Raw genomic sequence first — 22,840 nt, forward strand, 5'->3', positions numbered from 1 at the left:
CATGCGTGCGCACACACATATATATGCCTACACACACACATATATGTTTTTTTCACTCAATATGCCATGGAAATCTTTCCAAATCAATCAATATAGATATCTGTATCTCCATTTTCAGTGACCGTGATATCCTACTGAATCTAGGTATCAAAAGGACTGAACCAATCCTCCAAACCTCTCCTCACATTCAGGTCTGGTTAGAATTTTTCATTTTTTTAAACAATACTGTGATAGGTACACACTTCCACATATAAGCTATTATCTCCTTGAGACAAATTCTGAAAAGGAAAACTGCTGGGTCTACATGCTGCTGAGTTCTACACATTTTTTGGTTGTTTTAAAAGACTAAATTGCAAACCTACAACCAAGATTACCTGCAAAGCTACCCACCTATCATTTAAAAATCAAAAGACAGACAGGGAGCTACGCAGACAAGAAAAAGCTAAAGAAGTTCATCCAAACCAGTATTTTATGAAATGTTAAAGAGTCTTCTTTAAGAGGAAGATTAAAAAATAGGAACAATACAATGGCAATAAATATACATATGTATCAAAAATTGAATCTAAAAAAATTAACAAGCAGAACAGAAACAGAGGCATAGACACTGAGAATGTTTTGAGGGTGGCCAGATGCGAGGGGGATTGGGAGGATGGACAAAAAACGTGAAAGGATTAAGAAATACAAATCAGTTGTTACAGAATAGTCATGGGGATGTAAAGCATAGCATTGGGAAATTAGTAATAGTCTAATAACTATGTATGGTGTCAGATATATGTGAGATTTATCAGGATGACCATTTACTAAGTTATGGAATGTCTAATCACTGCGATACACACCTGAAACTAATGTCATAATGTAGTGACTTTCTATTGTAATTAAAAATTAAAAATTAAAGGAAAAAATAAAAATTTAAGAAAAAGACTAAATTGCAATCTTGTTAAACGGAGAGAATTAATTATCATTCAACACTGCACTCACTTTCAATACTAAGAACAAGAGCACAACAGACACCAATAACGTGTGATAAAGGCAGTGACTCTTAGTATTCGCATGCGGGATGGGAGAACTCCTCCAGCACCCTAAACCCAGGGTGGGTGTGGACCTGAAAGGCCTGAGGCAGGTCAGGAAAATCTACAATGGAAGTTTCTTCTTGGAAGTAGAGACTGAGACAGACGTTCTTATCCAACATTCACCCAAATTTATCTTTCAAAATAATCACCAAATGAGTCCTAATTTGGATACTCATTCCAATAATACCACCACTGGGCAAGCTACTTTTTAAATCCCTCTTCTGAAATGGCCTCCAGAGACAGTTTATGAGGCACCAAAGTCTGTAAAAATATAAATAATTAATATTAGATTAATGGGACAAACACAGTTACAGGGTTGTTACCTGCCGCTGCTCATATACAAAGATTTTACTGTTAAAAAAGAACTTAGGATCATCAAACCATCAAACCACTTCATTTTACACATGAGTAGCAATAGACCAAGTGAGGCTAGGAGGCAAGGTTTAAATGCAGTGAGAGACAGCCTTTGCTTAAAGAGCTACACCAAGGAACCTAAGTTTTCATCAATAGACAAATGCATGCATATACGCATACATATAAACACATTTATACACACATGTACAATGGACTACTACTCAGGCATAAAAGAGAATGAAATCTTGCCATCAACAATAACATGGATGGACCTACAGGGTATTATGCTAAGTAAAGTAAGTCAGACAGAGAGACATGAACCATATCATTTCACTTATTTATGGAATCTAAAAATAAATAAATAAACGAACGATCGAAAGAACGAACAGAAGTGACTCAAGCTCAGATTAAAGAGAACAAACTGATGGCTGCCAGATGGGAGGGGCATTGAGAGGATGAGTGAAAAAGGTGAAGGGATAAAGAACTATAAATTGCCAATTACAAGGATGTAAAGTACAGCATACGGAATATAGTCAGTAATATTGTAATAACTATATATGATGTCAGGTGAGTACTAGACTTACTGGGGTGATCACTTTGTAAATTATATAAATGTTTCATCACTATGTTGTAGACCTCTAACTAGTATTTTATGCCAATTGTAATTGATTTTTGTTTAAATTTTTAAGAGAATGTTCTGGCCTCCTTTAATGCAGAAAAAGAAAAAAAAAAAAGTCTATACCAGCCCCATACAGCTTTCAGCAATAAGAGAAATGTGCTACACCTGCATTATCCAATACAGTAGGCCACTAGCTACGCAAGCAACTGAAATGTGGCTACTGTGAATGAGAAATAGAACTTTAAATTGACCTTAACCACATGAGGATCGTGATTACGAGGTTGGACAGCAGAGCTCTAGACCAGTGGCTGCAAACTCACACATACAGAAATGAGGCCAGTAGTATGCAGGGAGCAGAGGACCATGGAAACCTGGATACATCTTAAAGCTCTGGTCACTTAACACCATGTGGGAATGAAAGCAGGTGTGGCCAGATCTCCAGATTTTAAACACTGACAGTTTACTGAATACATTTTAAAGAACTGAAGAGTCCAAAGGAAACACATTGTGGGTCAAATCCAGCCAATGACCCCTAAAACTCTGCACCTTCATCTCGATGCAGCTCATACATGAGATCAGGCACCAAGACATTCACAGTTGTCCAGGTGATTAAACAAAGAACAAAGTTTCCCACATGGTCTTTCAAAATTCTCCTTACTTAGCTTCAAAGCTGACCACCCAGTCCTCTTTTTCAGCAACTGCAGCCAGCCAGCAAGGCTTATAGCTCTTCCTCCTGCCCTGAATCTCCTAAGTCTCCTTACTCTCCTTCTCCAAGGTCCAGGTCCTAATCCTCCAACACACCTTTCCAGCTAGCCCAGTCCCCCTAAGCCCATCTCTAGCTCTTATATCTGCAAACCATCAACCTCTCCAAAGACCAAACTACTCAGAGCAAGGCAATTCCTTAAACAGCCTTTCTCATTCCCACCCACTTCCCTAGAGATAGCAATGCCGGTAATTAACTTTTATCTTACATAGATTCTCATTATCACCTTATTTAATCCCCACAACAACACCTAGCACCAGATACCAAAGCTATAAATACCCTTACTTTAAGATAAGGAAGTGGGCAACTGGGTAAGGTCACTCAACTATTAAGTGGCTCAAACAGTATTCATTAAATCATTAGTCTTACAATAAGGCAAACTGAAACATTAAAGTTTATATTGACAATTGCAAAGTCAAGAATCACTCTCATGTGTGCGCTTATCCTAGAGAACAATATGCCCACTTGTTGCACTTCTGACAAAAAGTAGACAGTATTCACAATAGCTAAAACATGGCAGTCATCCAAAACTCCCATCAACTGAAGTACAGATAAAATGTAGTCTATCCATACAATTAAATATCATTCAACAATAAAGAGGAACAAACTACTGATGCATGCTATGAGACAGATAAACCTTGCAAACATGCTAAGTAAAAGACATCAAACTCAAAGACTACATATTGTATGATTCCATTTAATAAATGGTTGCCTACAGCTGGGCGTGCAAATGGGAATGGGAATTAATAGCAAATTGGCATCATTTTAGTAATGCAGAAATGTTCTAAAATTGGATTGCAGTGATGGTTGTACAACTCTAAATTCACTAAAAATAATTAAACTGTACTCTTAGCAAGTAAATTCTATGGTATACAAATTATACTTCAATAATGCTGTAAAAAATCAATTACTAAGCTTACAAAAACTCTGATCTTTCTGGTTACTGAATCACAGAAGAATTACTTATACCGGCCAAAAGCAGGTATTTGTTATTTATTTACCTACCCAGAAATATTCCTGTTGTAGAAGGAAGCAAAGCCATGGATCAGGAGTTGAAGAGTTCTGACTGGAGAGCAATACAGCTAAGAGCTCAAGATGAACACAAATCACAGTTTTCCTGAATGTGCTGTCCTATTACTTACATGTTCCTCTGCCTGAAACATACGCTTTCTCTCTTGTTCCTCTTTCAAGGCTCACTTTAAGCATCATCAACTTTAGTGCCCTACCATCTATGTCTACTACTCCAAGACATAAAGCTATTTCCAGCACATACACTGTGCACATCTAGCAGTCAAAAATTTGGCTGTGACTTCTGGTTGTTTTTTGTTTTATAACAATGTAATATATGATTAAATTGATATTTCAAATCAATGAGGAAAATAAGGCTTACTCAACAAATAAAGTGCATGGACCACTACTACTTAAAACTATATAGAGCCCTATTTCACACATTATACAAAAAATATTCAGGTGAGTTAAAAATCAGTATGTAAAATCTAAGGAGTTTTAGAAGAAAATACAAAATAAAATATTCAACCCAAGAAGCTATAATGTAAAATATTGACAATATGACTATATTAAACATTTAAGACTATACACTAATATACATATAAAAAAAGTTAAAGAACAAGTAATAGCATAGGCAAGTATTATCAACACATCTAGAAAAGGGTTAATTTTTTTTTAGGGAAAATATTCTACAAACATTTAATCAAAAAATGGATAAAGAATACCAAAAACTCATTTAAAGCTTTTTAAAAATAATAGAAATAGGCAAGAAATATACAAAAACAGGTTTAGTTTAAACAAATAATAAAGGAAAAATTAAAAAGACACATCATTGGCCCAATCAGATTATTAAGTATTAAAAAAATTGGTAATATGAAATATTGGTGACTGTGAAAGGAACTAGGTATTCATAGACTTTTTCTTCATCTTCTTAAAACAGACCCTTTAGCATATCTTGCAAGGATGGTTTGGTGTATTCTTTTAGCTTTCTTTTGTCTAGGAAACTCCTCATTTCACCTTCCATTTTAATTGAGACCCCTGCAGGGTAGAGCAGTCTTGGTTGCAGGCCTTTAGGCTTTTCATGACTTGGAATATTTCTTGCCATTCCCTTCTGGCTTGCAGTACTTCTGTTGAGAAGTCAACTGATAGCTGTATCAGGGCTCCTTTATATGTTATTACCTCTCTCTCCCTTGCTGCCTATAGGATTGTCTTTTTGTCTTTGGTATTTGCCATTTTAATGATGATGTGTCTTCGAGTGGGCCTCACTGGGTTCCTCTTGAATGGGACCCTCTGTCCTTCCTGGACTTGTGTGACTTTTTCTCTCCTCCAATTAGGGAAGTTTTCCATCATTACTTTTTCAAACAGGTTCTCTCTCCCTTCCTTATCCTCTTCTCCTTCTGGTATCCCTATTATATGGATATAATTACATTTCAGGTTGTCCTGCATTTCTTTAAATTCCTCTTCATTCTTCTTGAGTCTTTTCTCATTTTCTTGCTCTTTCTGGGAGCTTTTTTCTACCTTATCCTCCAGCTCTCTAATTCGATCCTCTGTTTCATCTAGCCTGCTTTTGATTCCTTCTACTGAGTTCTTCAATTCAGAAAGTGTATCCTTCATTTCCTCTTGCCTCTTATTGATAGTTTCTATGTCCTTTTTCGAGCTGATATATTTTGCAGTAAGTTCCTTGTAGTTTCCCTGTAGTTTTTGATAATTCTCTCTGAGCTCACTGAGCTTCCTTAGAACCAATTTGAACTTTAGAGTTCAATATCTTAGAGTTTACTTGCCTCTATTTCATTTAGCTCTCTTTCTGGGGATTCCTCCTTTCCCTTCGACTGAGGGATGTTTCTTTGTCTTTCCATTATTTGTGAGACTCTTCTTTTTTGTTTCTGCTTCTTAAATTGACCTGTCTTGCTTTCCTGACTTTAAAGTGTGAACTTCTATGGTAGGAGATGACTGTTTTTTCTTTCTGGATCTGCCTCTGATGATGTCAGCTGTTGACCCCATGCGACCTTAGGCAGTCTTTTCGCGACTTCCAGGAATCTACTGCCTGTGGCTGTCTCCTTCAGTTATTAATCTAGTCACTCTGCACTCAGCACGCTGGCTTAGGCACCACACGGCAAGGCAGGGTCCCTCCTAGGGGTGGGGTTATTGGGTCCTCTCATGCTGGTGCCACTTAGGGGAGTGTTCTGCCTGAGCCAGATGGCTGCTGCTGTATGGGGGAGGAGTCAGCACTGGGATCCCGCTGGCTACTCTCTCTGTTTAGTCCCCAAAGCCTCTGTCTTCAGTGTCTCTTCAAGTGTCTCTAGACTACTCTGCGCCCCCTTTAGCCAGGAATCTACTATCTATGGCTGCCACTCCGCCCTCAGCAGGCTGGCTTAGAGACACCACAGGGCAGGACAGAGTCCCTCCTGGGGGCGGAGCTATTGTGTCCTCTCAGGGCTGTTGCTGCTCAGGGGAGTGTTCTGCCTGAGCCAGATGGCTGCTGCCGTCTGGGGGATGAGTCAGCACCAGGATCCAGCCAGTTACTCTCTCAGTTCTCTCCCCAAAGCCTCCTTCCCCAGTCTCCCCTCAGGTGTCTCTAGCCCACTCTGCCCCCACCTTTGCTGGTGACCAAGGTAAGTGGCTGCAAATAAAAATTTATGCGTTGGCCCTTTAAACAGCTCTGTGTGTCACCAGCCACCCATTCCTGGCAGAGAGCAACCCTGCCACTTTTCACAGCTGGTTGTTTTCTCTGTATTTTTTGGGCCCTGGTGCTATTGGCAGAAGATCCCCACTTACTGTTTAGACTCTGCTCTTCTCAGGGGGATCCAATGGGCCATTTCGATATCCTTCTGGTGCTGCCACCCCTGGGTGCCCCGTCCACCTTCTCGGGTCTCTACTGCACTCCTTACCAGTCAGGTTGTGCTAATGATGATTCTTCTGTCTGTCTGAGGTTATAAGGCTCCTCTCTCTCTACTGTTCAGTTGTTTGTTCCAGACGATTTCTCCACAATTTAGTTTTATTTCCAGATTGGTCCTGGGAGGAGGTCAGTGTGACTTCCATTCACTCCTCTGCCATCTTGATTTCTCTGACCTTTGGTTTTTTTAAACCATTTTTTTCTCTAGTCTCCAGAGTCTAGACTATAAGCTTCCTTAGAATGGGTTTGTAGCTTACTCATCTCTGTATCATCAGCATCAACCATAACTTTATGCTAGCAAATCTGGAAAAGGTGGATGGAGGGTGGCTGAAGGGTGGCTGGATAAGACAGATGGATAATGTCAATAACATGACCTAAACACTCTATTTAGCAATCCCAAATACAATGACTGCCATCAAAGACATTATCACTTTATCCTATTTGTATCCTTCTTTCCTCCCTTTACTCCTTCTGTGTATTCTCACCATACAACTAGAATGTCCTTTTAAAAGGTAAGTCACATCATGTCACTCCACTCAGAACCCTCCGCTGGCTCCCATCTTGCCTAAGAGCTGGTCTTTCCAATGGCCTACAGGCCCTCACAACCTCACCTTGCATTCCCTCCCTGAACTCAGTACTGTCCCTCTTCCTTCAGGGGCCTCCCACCTGTTCCTCAAACATCCAGACATGCTCCCCTCTTTTACCTTGATGCTCTCTCTCTGCCTGGAATGCTCTTCCCCAAAATAGTCATCCACCTAGCTTGTCCCAGCACCTCATTCAAGTCTTTGTCTAAATGTTTTTTTCTCAGCCAGGCCCACTCCAGCCACCCTACTGAATATTGTAGGCAAGTATATACTCATATTCCCTCCACCCACTCGGCTTTGTTTTTTTCCAGAGCACTAACCACTTTCTAATACTCTATTGATGTAATATTCACTCAGTTAACTTGCTTATGGGTTATTTCACCCAAGTAGAATATAAGCATCTAATTATCCCTTGCTAGAGTACAGAACCTTTCTTGTTGAATAAATAAATGAATGCCATTGATATGCCTATTGTTCACTTGGAAAAGTGTCTTTCCTCTGAATTCAAAATTGGGCTGAAAATGAAAGAGTAACTTCTGACATAACTCACTCCCTCTGTATGGCTTTATGCTAAAAAATAAGGCCAAAACATAAACAGCAGAAACTAGTACAGCCAGAACATCACGAAAGTGGTGGTACTATCTAAGAAGCCCTGCACTGGGTCGTGAGACCTGGATTCCAGTTCTGCCACCAAATGACTGTAAGTGCACCACTTCTTTCTGGGCCCCCATTTACAAAACTAAAACTAAGTGCTATCGAAGACCCTGTAATCCCTGTGGTCTGACTTCTGTTCTTCATTCACCCATTCTGCAGGGGTACTCACTGAGAATACTGTTGATCCCAACTGCTGGACTTTGCCCCAGATTTCTACTCCTGCCTTTCTTAAGACCACATCACAGAACCTGGTCCTGCCTGGCTGGCAGTTCAAATGATAAATTCTGTCTGTGCCTGTATTACTAGGTTGATAGCTGAAAGAAGTAACCTCTAAACAATTTTGACTACATCCCTAACAGAATACCTAACATGTATATTTATTTATAATCATATACTCTGTTATGCAGATACACTGTAAAATTATAAAATATATGCAAATACTTTTAAAGAATAAATTGAAAATCAATTTAAAGGTGCTATAATATGTTCCTACTGTAGCCCAATGTCCTGTCCCACCCCCATCATGAAGCCTACTACCTAAAAGGGGAAAGCAGCAACACCTGTGAAGAGCTCTGCCTCACCCTAATTAGATGTGAGGGAACAACAGAACAGAAAGAAATCCTCCAGCGCCCTGGCCAGGTAGCTCAGCTGGTTGGACCATCATCCCAATATGCCAAGGTTGCAGGTCTGATCCATAATCAGGGTACATACAAAAATCAACCAGCAAATCGATATTTCTCTCTCTAAAAATAAAAACAAATAAAATTAAATAACAAAAAAAGGAAGAAATCCTCCAGGCTCCCACCTCGTAGGAAACACCTCACTCTCAATCAGGGAAAAAGTAACAGTTAAAAAGCTATCTTCCAAGTCAGACTCCAATTTATGAAGAATTTCAGAGCTAGCCAAATTCTGTCATACTCTGCTCAGAATGTTTCTTAGGAATGATCTTACAAAGCTTTCAAAATGACCTGAGTACCTTAAGAGTATTTCATGAAAAATGAATCCACTTAACTGTACCAATCAGCAAAACTACTGCTGAGTACCCGATGGCCATCTTTCGCCTTGCATCTCAATTCAGAAGAAAGCTTTCAGGCCACCATGAGGGAAGGAGACAAGGTACAGGCCACACCTGGTGAGAAGTACAAACCACACAGCTCAAGACAAGCCCAATAGAATGCTCAGTCTTCAGAAACCCAGTATTTGGGGGTAGGGTCAGAGTACCAGACAGAGAATAGACTTTGTAGTCAGACCAAACTGGGGTTCATATTATGCTAAGTGAAATAAGTCAGACAGAGAAAGACAAATACCTATCATCTCGTTTATATGTAGAATCTAACAAAAAGAAACAAACTCACAGATACAGAGACCAGACTGCTGGTTGCCAGATGGGAGGGGCACTGGCAGGATGGGTAATAAAGGGCAGGGACTGGCAGGATGGGTAATAAAGGGCAGGGATTAATAAGTACAAATTAGCAGTTACAAAATAGTTACAGGGATATAAAATACAGCACAGGGAATATAGTCAATAATATTGTGATAACTGTATGATGCCAGGTAGGTACTAGACTTATTGAGGGAATCACTTCATAAGTTATATAAATATCTAATCACTATACTGTACACCTCAAACTAATATTGAATGCCAACTGTAATAGAAAAAAATTTTAAATTAAAATATAAAGGAACTTGTGTTCTACCCTGTCTGGATGGCTCTGTTGGTTGGAATGTCATCCTATACACCAAAAAGTTGCAAGTTTGATTCCTGGTCAGGGCACATAACTAGGTTATGGGTTTCATCCTGGGTCGGGACACCTTTTGGAGACAACTGACCAATGTTCACTGATGTTTCTCTTTCTCTCCCCAAAATCAATAAACATACCTTTGGTGAGGATTAAAAAGAAAAAGAAAAAAAAAAAAAAAGCTTGGGTTCAAAATGTGGCTCTATGGAACCTCGAAAAAGTTGCCAACTCTTCAAAAATGCCAGCACTTACCTGGCTGCCTCTCCTGTACTCCCTGCATTTCCTCAAGACTTGTTACCTCCCCTAGGGGTGCATGGTCCTGCCTCAAAAAGCAGAGGGTGGAAAAAAGTGTGGGGCCTATGGGAAGACTGTGTACCATGCAGAAGAGACACAGTAGGATAGAGGCAACTTCCACCACTGCTGCTTTCTATGCATGGCTTGCAGGAAAAATTTAGACAGCACAACTGTGGCAATTCATGATGACGAGATCTACTGCAAATCCTGCTACAGAATGAAGCATAGGCCAAAAGGCTATGGTTATGGTCCTGGGTGAGTAGTAGCTCAGTTTGTTAGAGCATAACACTGAAATGCCAAGGTTGTGGGTTCTATCCCTGCTCAGTGCACATACAGGAATCAACCAATGAATGCATCCATAATTGGAACAACAAACCAGTGTGTATCTCTCTCTCTCTCTCTAATCAGTCAATTTTAAAGAAAAAAAAAAAAAAGACTTCTTTTAAAGGCTACAGTTACGGCCAGGGCACTAGCACACTCAACAGGGACCAAGGCGAGAGGCTGGGCATCAAGCCAGACAGTGCTCCGCCTCACATACCTACAACAAATCCCAACACTTGTAAATTTGCTCAGAAATACAGAGGCACTGAAAACTGTTCCAGATGTGGGGATTCCATGTATACTGCTGAGAAGATCACTGGAGCAGGAAAGCCCTGGCACAAAAACTGCTTCCTATGTGCCAAGTGTGGAAAGAGTCTTGAATCAACAACTCTGACTGAGAAAGAAGGTGAAATGTGCTATAAAGGAACCCATTCAAAAAACTTTGGGCCCAAGGGGTCTGGTTATGGACAAGGACTACCTGGCATAATATGGCTCTCATCCTCCCCTTCATTTATTTCTAGGTAAAAATCAAATTCAGGAGTATTTCCAAATGTTAAGCCAAGTTAAATAAGCCACACACACACACACAAAAATACACATACTGTATGATTACATTTATATGAGGTGCCTAGAATAGGTAAATTCCTGGAGACAGAAAGTAGAATCCTGGTTACCATGGAAAGGGTGGCAGAGCAGGAGCTGTGAGAACAATGTGAAAGCATGCTAGAATGTTGTGGTCAAAGCCTGATCACTTGAGGACTGCCCAGTGTGATGTGACAGACAGAAACTCATGGAACTAACTAAATTCAGTGTTTTAACCCAGTTTTGATAGGAAGTTCTTTTGCTTGGACCTGAGGTAAGTGTCAAGTGCTGGAGTATGCTGATGCCATTTGCAATCAATCCCCAGAAATCTTATTACAAATGAAATATTATAATTGTCCATTAAAAAATTTCAGTGCTTTCCTTATCATAAGCACCCAAAATATTTGTAAAATAAATGGATTACGCTGCCCTGTATTTTTCTGGGTAATGGAAGAAAGAAAATTATGAATAAAAAAAGTGTAGCATTGAGGAGAGGGAGAATCCCAGGGAAAATGAGATAACAATGAGAAGACAGCACCAGGATAAAAATGCCCAGTGTGAGGAAGAAAATGAAAGAAATGTTAACTCTCATTCCTGCTTTTCTATGCTGATGATGATTATGAGTATTATCTATTAGCAACTAAAGAATTGGAGGAAATATCTTTCAACAAATAAAAAATCTCCTGTGACACCATACTGAAAACCCTTGGAGCATTCCGTCAGTCAGGAATAGGGCAGGGGTACAAGATATTCCAATTACCATTCTGACAAGTCTTAGCCATACAATAAAAATAGAGAAAAAATAAATAGATAGTGGAACTAAACAGTGTCATCATTCTTTGCAAGTAATAATTGCAAATTACTAAGAAAATCCAAGAGAATCATCGGAAAATTAGAACTGACAAGAGAGTAAGTGGTCAAATCTTATACAAATATAGCAAATTCTATACCTTTTCATTATCTCAAACAGAACCAGTAAGAAGGTTTAATGGAAAAAAATCGAATTTACAAATTCAACAAAAACAAACAAAAAAACAGTAATTAGGACTGAAAATTAAGACTTGTATGAAGAAAACTATAAAAAAATTTACTAACAGGCATAAAGCAAGCACAAATAGAAGAAATGTTACATTCCTAAGGAGGGAGACAGAAGTGAAAACAAGTAAAAAAGAAACAAACTGTGCAAAAAATAGTTGAATATAGAAGAATTACATACATAATAGTAAAAAAACCTACATGTAATTAAGAAAAAAGTAAATTTTGTTAAATGGGCTAAAGATATCTCAGACAACTTATTCTATTACACATCAATAAAAATTAAAAGTTTCTCAGTCCCATTTATAGCCAACGAACTGCAAATCAAAATAATGATACACCATTTATAACCTATCAGACTGACATAACTTTAAAAAGATTCATAATCCCCTATGTTTTTGAAGAGATCCTGGAAACAGACATAAGCTCCTTGCACACTTGGTAACTATAAATGACAACAGCAGTTTGGCAGGTAATTTGCTGTCTACCAAATTTTTAATATGTATAAACTTTGACCCCAGAAGTTCATCTCCAGTAATCTACTTCAGAAACATTAACACAAGTATGCAAAATATTAAAGTGTACATACAATAATGGTTACTACAGCATTATTTTGTAAAAGGAAACCATTAAAAATAATCCTAAATATCCACCAATAGGTAATTGGGTAAATTAGTTATATACTGATCTGTGTTACTTGCATAATTAATAATTATAATAATGAATACACCAGCAATAAACAATCAAAAATAAAATTAACAAAACAATTCCATTTACAGTAACACCAAAAAGAAAACAATACTTATGAATAAATTTAACAAAACAGTGCAAATCTTGTAAACTAAACGCTACAACACACTGTTGAAAGAAGACCTAAAAAGACATTGTTTGTGGAACAGAACACTTAATATTGTTAAGAAGGTATTACTCCCCAAATTGATCATTTGCTATAAAAATTCCAGCTGCCTTTTTCTGCAGAAAATAAATTGAAAAATTTTTGACGTAAACAACAACAAAAAATACAGAAAGCTGCAGAAGAGTATGTATAGTTTGACCCTTTTTTTCCCCCCAAAAAACTTACATGCAGTATTTGTGTGCAGGTACGCTCGTACTAAGGTGAACAGGCCTTTCACCTTATCTTTCATAGATGTCTGTATTACGATATTTTCACAAGCACATGTATTGTGTTCGCCAAAAAGTTTAGTTTTTTCCATACAAATAAAAAACCCATTTTTCATTTTTATCAATAGCTTTATTGATTTGGATAATTTAAGTATGTTAGCTATCTCCCATGTGATAGAACACTGATTGATTGTCTTCAATTAATGTCTTGATTTGGTCGCTATGAACTTCAACTGGTCTACCCAACTGTGGAGCATTGTCCAGCAAGTAATCTCCAGCACGGAACTTTGCAAACCACTTTTGACACATTCCATCAGTCACAGCACCTTCTCCATATATTGCACCATTTTATTTTATTTTATTTTTTCCATTTCAGTTGCATTTTTACTTTTCTTGAAATAAGGCAGAACATGCTGAAAATGTGTATTTTCTTCCATATTCAATATTAAAATGGCTACACAAAAATTCACCAATTTTGATCAGATTTTTTTGTTTTAGATGCACACTGATATGACAGCTGTCAAAATACAACATTACAAATTGTTTCAAATGAAGTTCAAGACAACTAAGTGCTACTAGAGTCATTTTACGGAAAAAAACCAAAGGAACTTTTTGGCCAACTCAATAGTTTTGTAGTTTAAGAAAGTCACAATAAAAGTTGTTTCATATTTTAAATTTTTAACAAGTAAATTTAAATTCCATGCAAGGCCTCCTGCTTGGAAGGAATGGAAGCTAGATAATGAGTGCATGTGGATTCATCATGACAGTATCTCCTTTGGCATAGGTTTGAAGATTTTCATACTACAAAGTTTAAAAAAAAAAAAGAGAGGTACCTATAACTTTAATCTTCAGGATCCATCTTGCCTAATCCTAAGACTTATGACAAATGTTTGAGGCAAAAGAGTCCCTCACTGCACAACCTATCCAAAGGCCCCCTTTCCTTGATCATAAATACCACAGTGACAAATAAGACTATCTTGCAGGACACTGATCTTGTACAACCTCTATCAAAGAGAAAACTCCAAGACAAAATAAAACAGTTGAGACAAGTATTTGGAGTTCAGACGACAGTACTAGCCTTCCGAAATATTGGGTTTCCAAAATAAAGGGTAATGGAGGTGTATTTAAAGAGTTTAAAGAGTTTAAATAATAGTTATAATTTGTATGTTCACTATTTTCTCCTATGGAAAATCATCAATTTCCTCACATATCTGGAATGTTTACAAGGATCGTTAACATGTCTGCAGACACCAGGATGGACACAAATTGATTTTCTCATTAGGGAATCAGAAACTCACATACAGAAAGGGGATTCAAGGTGTCATTTATGTTAAGGCTTAATGTTAGACAAGACGTTCTTGTGTACTGTGGTTTCTCTTAGGATGAAACAGTTTTCTTCTGACTCTGGTACTAATGGGCTCCTCTGAGTTACAAAATAAATTGAATTTCTTTACTATAGATCCTAATGAAAGAACCTGACATGCCAACTGCCTTCTGTCTCCCTAAGGCAAAGCCCTGTGCTGGACACCTTACAGGAATGCAGGCAAGCAGTCTCCCTGCAGAGCCTGACCGCAGCTGTCTGCTATTCTGCACTGTATAAATAAATGTCTGCTGAAAGTGAAGAGCTCTTTGAGGACTGGGAAAGCTTACTAGGGTAGTACTTAACCCGCTACCCTACACGGAGCATTCTATAAATCTGGTTCTCCCAGCTACATCTCTCATCTCTTTTCCTGTGTTCTGCCTTTCACTATTTATCTAGTCATCCAGCAAAGAACAAGTAACTCCAAAGCAATGGCAAGCTAGAACACAACAGAGCTGCTCTAACACAACACCACTGGAATCGTTTTTCTCCATCCATTTGAAAAAAAAAAAAAGCTGTACAGAATATAAAACAACTTCCAAAACTTTCAGATAAATATAAGTTTGGAAGCTTTTCAGGTTTGTAACTAACCCAAACTCTTCAATTATTTACTACGGGATCAAACACAAGCACAGAAACACAATAGGCAGGTTTCACTTAAGCTGGACCTTTGTCTTCTGGATTTTTGCTGTTGTTCAGGTTTTTAAGTTCTCTCTTTTTATGATGTGGCTGGGTACAGGGAATGCTCTCCTGCCTTTGTCTGATTCTGTTATTTAGTACCTGGAAAAGGAACCACCAGCCTCTTCTAGGTTTCAGTTCCTTCACTTGTAAAATGACTATCTGATGACTTGTTAGCAAGTGCCCACATCACAATGAAAAAGAGGTAAGTGAAAGCAATGTGATTTTATCAAAGTGTCAGGCAACAGTTTCAAGAGGAGGGAGGAAGAATCAGCGAAATCTCACTTGTGGATTGAGCCCCTCCTCTTCCATTCCAGAAATTCATTCATGCTTTGAAACAAAATTCACAGCAGTCTTGCCAAAAAATGAAAAATTAAAACATGCCCACATACTTAATGAATTCACTTATGGAAAACAAGCCAATTTGTTCTCACACAGAGGCTTAAAGGAGAGTTAAGAGAAATCAAAATAAATTTTTCTGCTCTACTTTCTTCTAACGTCCAACCTCTTGGACAACAAAAAAGCCCTGGGAACTGGGAATAAATTCTCAGCTCTGGGGAAGCCAGCTTCATCTGTACTACCTTCTACACATATGTAATTTTAATTTCAAATTTCAAAAGTAGACAGGACCACATTTGGCGGATATAAACAGAAAGAGCAAGGAAGAAAACAAAAAGTTCATGATGGAATTACTTCAAATGAGGAATTCATTGCCCAATCAAAGGCAATGAGGAAAAAACAAAAGAAAGAGGAAACCTAACATTATTCACATCCTTTCCTCTGGAAACACTGCATTAGAACCCACATTCTGCCCTGGCTGGTGTGGCTCAGTGGATTGAGCGCCAGTCTGACAACCAAAGGGTCACCGGTTCGATTCCCAGTCAGGGCACATGCCTGGGTTGCTGGCCAGGTCCCCAGTAGGGGCACACAAGAGGCAAGCACACACTGATGTTTCTCTCCCTTTCTTTCTCCCTCCCTTCCCCTCACTATAAAAATAAATAAGTAAATAAACCTTAAAAAGAAAAAAAAAACCTACATTATATTCTAGCTAAGATTATATTACTTAATCTTTCTAGCCTAGAACTGAACAATCTCATATTATGACGCTACAGTGATTTGATTTCTTTAATTAGGACTTCTCACTAACTCAAAACCACCAAAAAGGAATTCCTGAAGGTTTTAAGCAGAAAAGGCCTCAGACATCATCCTGTACTTAGTTTCCTCAGCCTTAGCAACAATCTTATCACCTGTATCTATACTCAAATTTGGGGTGCTCCAGAGCCCAGTTCTTTCTATAGCACTTTGTTCTCTTCCCAAGGGTGGAGAGAAGTAGAAATCAGAGTCCAAAGGCATGCCAGACCAGACGACAGGAAACCAAGCACACATTTTTATCAACCTTTACTCCTGACAGCACATCAAAATGACAGCACAGAAGCACAGAAGCTTATACTCTAAAACAACCTAGTGAATTGGGGTGGGGAGACCTCAAGTGGTCATCAGCAAATGAAAATTTTTCCCAAACACAATTCTAAAAGAAAGGGGAAGAAGCCACAACCCATAATAGGCCCCAAGGGGGCTGCAGTGGGATGAGAGCTCTTCCACCACCTGGGTTATAAGTAAGTTCTGGGCTACTGTGGACCGTTAGGAGGCATGAAAGGACTGCAACACTGTGATAAGCAGGAGAACGCAGGTAGACAAAGAGTGTGCTGAGGGAGACACATTGTGTAAATGGCGTGGAGGGCAGGGAGAAGCCACCTTCGCATATAAAGGCTCAATCCCGCGATAAGTGTTTACGTTTCCCTCTCAACACTAGACTATGAGTAAGGTAACCATATATTGTAGTTTATCGTCCATACTGGGAAACTTGGATACAAAAGGCATGCTATTAATACTAGGATAATTGTAGTTTATTGTCCACACTGGGAAACTTGGATACAAAAGGCGTGCTATTAATACCAGGATAACTGGTATAAGCTGGGACTGGTCCAGGCAAAGTGGACCTATGGTCTCCCCAGGCATGAGTTCCCCGAGGCAGGAACTGCCTTACCCTGTTCCCTATTCACAAGACCAAGTAGGCTCTAAGGAAGTGTTGGCTGAACAACTGATATGACTATTTTCTTCAGTAATTCTAAATTTGCAAAAAGCAATCTGTGTATCATTTCTACCAGGGCCACCTGTGGAAAACTCCAGGACGCGCCTTTGCACTGCATGCAGCAGGTGCATTCCTGTGACAGGAGACACACTTTCAGTTTAAAAAAAAAAAAAGCGAAAACATCTCTATGTGATCTTCAAAATGAAACTCAGCCATATCTACAGCCAATCAAAGCTCTGCCCTAAAGCCACTTCTACACTAAACTCACTGTGACCTTCCATGTGTACCCTATCCCTGGCTGGGAAAGACTGTCACAGAGCCCTGGGAGCAGTTGGACAGCTGATGCCCCACACCCAGGCCAAGAGCCTTTTTCAGGAGGGCAGCCCCACCCATGGACATTCTGTGGCTTAGTAACTCCAAAGATCATCAGTCATGACAGGCAGATCAGCATGCTCTACACTAGAAGTTTATAGCAATACCAAGAGTCATAATACACAAGAAGGGAAAGATTCTAAAATTTGTTCTAAGTCCTTTCCCTTTTGGAGTCAGTTTGTCATCCGTAAGTAAGGTACAAGAGCCCCAGGATGTGTTTCTCTCCTGAGGAGAAAATGCCCGGAAAGCACAAGTAAAGATTTCCTGCAGGAGTATTTCACAGAACGCCAAAAACAAGCTTGTGGAAGGAGTTAGCCCTGCCCCCCAACCCCCCATCCCCTCCCCTACCATCCCCACTTCACTTCGCTTGAGATTAACAGCTTTGAGTCCTCTTAATGGATCTCTAGCACCCTTCTTAGATAGGATTATAATTTAATCCAAGTTACCAAATAATTTTAATGAGACCAGCCCATGAACTGTTCAGGTGCCTCTGAAGCAAAAGTTTTGAGGTACTTCTACAATGGGGAGGGCTGGAGCACATAGGAAGAGAAATGGAGAGGAAACCACTGGAATCTTTGACCAGATCTCCAAGCACCTTGCATTTCCTGGGTCCCATTATCAGAACACATGCTAGGGATATAATATGAATTCTCATTTTTATAAATCCTGGAATTATTTTATGAACAATACAATTATATTGCACTGTAGCATGTTCTATATTGCACTACACTTTGTGTTAAAAGTACTAGTTAACTAAATGTAAATATTATAATGGAAATGACCTGGGCCTTTCTTTCTGAAAGGCTGTTTTCCAGTGGAACAATGACCAGGAGCTAAAGAGGTATCTTTACAAGCATATGGCAATTCCTCCAGTCTGCAGATACAAATTCCCTTAGGTGAGGAAGACTCAAAGTTCCAAAATAGTAGGCATTGTTGAGAAATGAAATCCACTTAATTTATTGCAAATTTACTGTGTGCAAAGCACAAACTCACATCTTAAATTACTCTCAGGTGCCACTATTAATTTTGGTAATACCTACATTCCAATGCCAAATTATTACCCAACTTCCCCTAACATTCCAATAGCATCCTTACCTCTTACCTCAATGAACTATTTTTCCAAGTAACACCTATTCAACCCAAATCAGCTTAGACACCACGATACTTTTTTAACTTTCCAAAGTACAACCTGGAACACCTAGGAGCCTGATTAAAATCTTCCAAACTTCCTCACAGTCTGTTCAAAAACAGCTTAACTGCTTTGATATGGTATTCGTAGCCTCCAAGGTCCAGCAGCAATCTATGTACTTTCCAGGAAGCACAGTTCAGGGGAAGATATTGGGTTCTGAAGTCAGAGTGCCCAGTTTCAGACGCCAGCTCTACCACCTACTTTCCCCCTATAACAGTAACTAACAAGATGATTGTGAGGATTAAGTGAAATAATTTGCCTAAAAGAGCTCATCAGCACAGGCTCGGTACATAGAACTGTTTAATAAACATTAGCTATTTTCATTATACCCAGCTTCCTTTTCATTGAACAAATATCTGAGTACTACTGTGGATCAGGCCCTCATTCCAAGTGCTTGCCCTACAGAGTAAACCGAAGTCCTGCCCTTTTGGAGCTCCTACATGAATGGGGAAGGCAGTGCACCTCATGCTGCTCCAGCAACAGCAGTTTTGCCCATGCACTGTTTCCATCATTTCTACCTGCCAACATCCTGCCAATCTTTTAAAATCCAGGTCCAGGGCCACCATATTCAGAAAGCTAGTCTCCTCCCACAGAAGGGAACTTTGGACTTGAGCACTCTATTTACATCTCTCTTAACTGGTAGCATAAAACACGTGGTCCTTGTATGTAAACTACATCTACTCTGTTATAATCATGTGTTTTCTCTCCTCAACACTGGAAAATTTCCAAAAATTTGTGAAATGGGCAAATGAATCTCTAACACCTAATTATCCTATCATCCTATAATTAAGCCAAGGAACCTAAAGAGAAATACAAACTATAAAGAGGTATTAGGAAAGAAAAAAATAGAGCCCCACAAACTACAAACATGTCAGTGATTTAAAATGTCTAAGAGTTACAACGCCTAGTTATGTGACTACCTCTGTGTTCTTAGGTGGGGTTGGTAAATTGGTAAAGTTTCAGTAGAATGGTGAACTTCTAAGACTTGCATGCTTTTACACCAGTGAAACAAAACAGAGACAAAGAAGGCCTTCCTTTTCTTAGTATTAAATATTCACTGAAAGCCCCAAGGGGAAAAGGCCCAGTACAGAAGGACATATCCAGAGGACTTCAGACTGATATGGAACATGATCTCAGGCTCATGGCCAAATTATGAAGCCTGGCCTGACAGTTCAAGTACTGTCTCTGCCCAGGAGGATCAGGAAGTCGCAGCTTCCCTCCCTCATGGAACCCTGGGGGCAGTTGTGACCAATGCAACGAAGTAAGTAACCTTCACAGCCTCCAGGACCTCTCACAGGAACAGTCCAATCAGGTAACAAGTAACACTTATAAATCTCAAATGCCTGGACTACAGATAAAGAACATGCTATATTCTAGACAGATAGAAGAACAAGTGACTTTTTTTAGTAACTACGACACAGCTTTAGCAAAGACTCCCCCCAGCCCTAAGAAAGAAGCCTACAGCTCAAAGAAAGGCTGAGTCTACCTGGTCTTTCCAGATATCTAAAGACTGATTCCAAACGTCTGAACATTCCATTTAGTTCATGGAAATCTCCTAGAATGTACTAGACATGTCTATTAGAGAAAATATTCTAGAGTTTAGCCTTTCTTTGTGTCTCAAGAGTCATCATTACACAGTCATTGTGCTGTCGTGAAGTCCAAGAGTTCCTTTCCATGGGCCTACAACCCCAGTATGGACCCTGAGAAAAAAAAGATACCCACTAAAAATGGCTCGTGATGGCTAACTGGGCTCAAAGCTTTAAAAACAATGCCTAGCAGCTATGTCTACAGAGGGGCCTCTCACACAACCTGCACTTCAGGGAGAAGCCTGCACTGAACTACCTGAACTACCTGCCTCTGCACTTAACTGCCTGCCTGCGTGTGTTTCTGCCATTTGAGCCAGCCCTTAAGGAGTTACTGGAATCTTATTTCAACCAAAAGGACTGAGGCTTTCCTCATCCTTTCAGAGCTGTACAGCTCCAACCAACCAAAGTGGCTCTATTCTGACCAATTAGGACAGTACCTTTTGGACCAATCAAACTGTGAAGATTTGGAGTCCTCACTTGCATAGAACAGACTGATCAGGGATGAGGGACTTCTGTTTATGTAAGCCAGCTCCCCACTGGCTCTGAGAATACACTTTACCTTTCCACCAAAAACTGAAGACTCTGTTTCCCTGCCAGAGCAGAGTGAAGTATACCTGAACAGGCCAGAGCAGACTAGCACAAAACAGAGCTGACCAGAGCAGAGCTACCTACCCAGAGAGGGGCGTGGCCCCAGAGGCACGTGGCCCGAAAGTTGCCTCACAACAGTGCTATTGCTTTACACTGAATAAAGCTTCCTTCTTCACCACATCCCAAACTGGGGATTCCTGCTGGTGCTGAACTAGCACCAACAACCACTGGTTGATACTAGCAACAAATTAGAAGGTTTCTGTAATTTGCAGGCCCTTTACTGCCATCTCCTACCTTCACTTGCTGCTGAGACATTAGAGAAGACAAATCTTTCCCCAAGTACTCGTTTGGCAGAGTTTGGAGGGGTAGAGTGGATAAGGTAGCCTCAAGCTATCCTGTGCTGGTATCATTTATCCTTTAAGCCAAAGAATTCTACAAGCTTTGTCTCAGGAAAGCAATGCACCTTCCAGAGACATAACTGTTCAACCCCTCATGTTCATTTACTCAAAAAATATTGATTGGCCAACTGTCCCAAGCACTATTTTGAGCAACGGAGATTTGTAGCTAAACAAGACAGGGCTCTGCTATCAGGAAACATTTAAGTGGGGGAAATTTTAGACAGGGATAAAGTAACAGGCTGAGGGGTAGAGACTACTCAGCTGGGGGGGCGATTAGGGAAGGCTTCTGAAAACATGAGATTTGAGCTGAGACCTGAATAATAAGATGTAGCTCACAATACAAAGAACTCAGAGAAAGCTGGCCAGCCATTAGAAAGCAAGATCTAGAGATAGAAAGGCCAGGGTCGCTAGAGCACTGTAAAAGGGCAGCAGGAGTGGGAAGAATGCCAAGAGACAGGCCATGGGCACAAGGTCATTTACGCAATAAGGCAAAGTTTTTTGTTTTATTCTAAGACACTGGAGAGGACTAGGCTGAAAAGTGATAGAATCCAAATTATGATTTTCAAAGATTCTTCTGAGTGCTGCGTGCAGTGGAGGCTCATGATGGCCAATCATATTCTTAAACTGTGATGTCGTGACAATACTGTACTGTTGTTAAGAGTGCAGACTCTGGACCTAGACCCAGCCACTCACTAGCTATGTAACTTTGGGCAAATTATTCCTTTGTATACTTCATTTGTAAAATGGAGATAAATTTGAATATTTCATAGTTGTTTTAGTTTCAATTATAAGGACGAAAGAAAAGTATGCAAAGGTCTCAATGTCTCTAATTTTCTCTTGGCTAGGAAAGGTATTCCTTCTCTAAATGAAAAATAGCTCTGTAGCTACAAATATCCATACTGAACATTTAAACATGGTAGACACCCATATGCTTGGTTGTTCATTTTCTAACAACTACAGACAGACTCTAATGAATTCTTCAAGGTCCACCAGTCTTCCAGGCTGCCAGGCATCCTGTCCCAAAGCTACACAGTTCTAAGTACAATCAAGAAGCCCAGCTTCCCCCTTCAAAGTGAGGTGGTATGAGAATGTACCCACATTTCTTTTACAATGTCAATACTACACTTTTTTTTCTAGATATCCGTCACTGAGACCCTATATGCTATAACATTCATGATTTTTCCATTTGGAATTTTCTGGGAACAAATCACAATTTAAAATCAAATTCTTAAATTACTAACAAAGGTTTGGAAGGATGCCACGGTACTCATGCAACCAGAACTGATTTTCCAAATTTACTGGATAGGAAGGAAACAAGGACTATTACTGGTTGATTTTCGAGTGTCTTCTCCCAATACGTGACCCCTCTCACTTTATCTTAATGAGAAATAGAAGTCATCCACCCACAGGATTTAAAAGCCCATTAGAATCCTTTTGTCTTACAGAGACCACTTCTAAAATTCATCCCTCAGTTAGTCCCTCTCGTAAAACTACACTATTAGGATGTATCTATAAGAGAGGAAACTGTCACAGTGATGT

General features: G+C 39.5%; 1 protein-coding gene and 1 pseudogene across 1 annotated transcript in view; one reads left to right on the top strand and one right to left on the bottom strand.

Annotated features, from left to right (window-relative positions):
* CLASP1 (cytoplasmic linker associated protein 1) overlaps positions 1-22,840 on the bottom strand; it is a 266,333-nt gene that overhangs the window by 188,291 nt on the left and 55,202 nt on the right. The gene's annotated exons all lie outside the window — the stretch shown is intronic.
* Positions 9,980-10,825, top strand: LOC129071740 (cysteine and glycine-rich protein 2-like; annotated as a pseudogene).

Source organism: Pteronotus mesoamericanus, unplaced genomic scaffold (genome assembly GCF_021234165.1).
Source record: "Pteronotus mesoamericanus isolate MK-2021 breed Mesoamerican mustached bat unplaced genomic scaffold, CSHL_Meso_final contig_27, whole genome shotgun sequence".
NCBI classification, from domain to species: domain Eukaryota; kingdom Metazoa; phylum Chordata; class Mammalia; order Chiroptera; family Mormoopidae; genus Pteronotus; species Pteronotus mesoamericanus.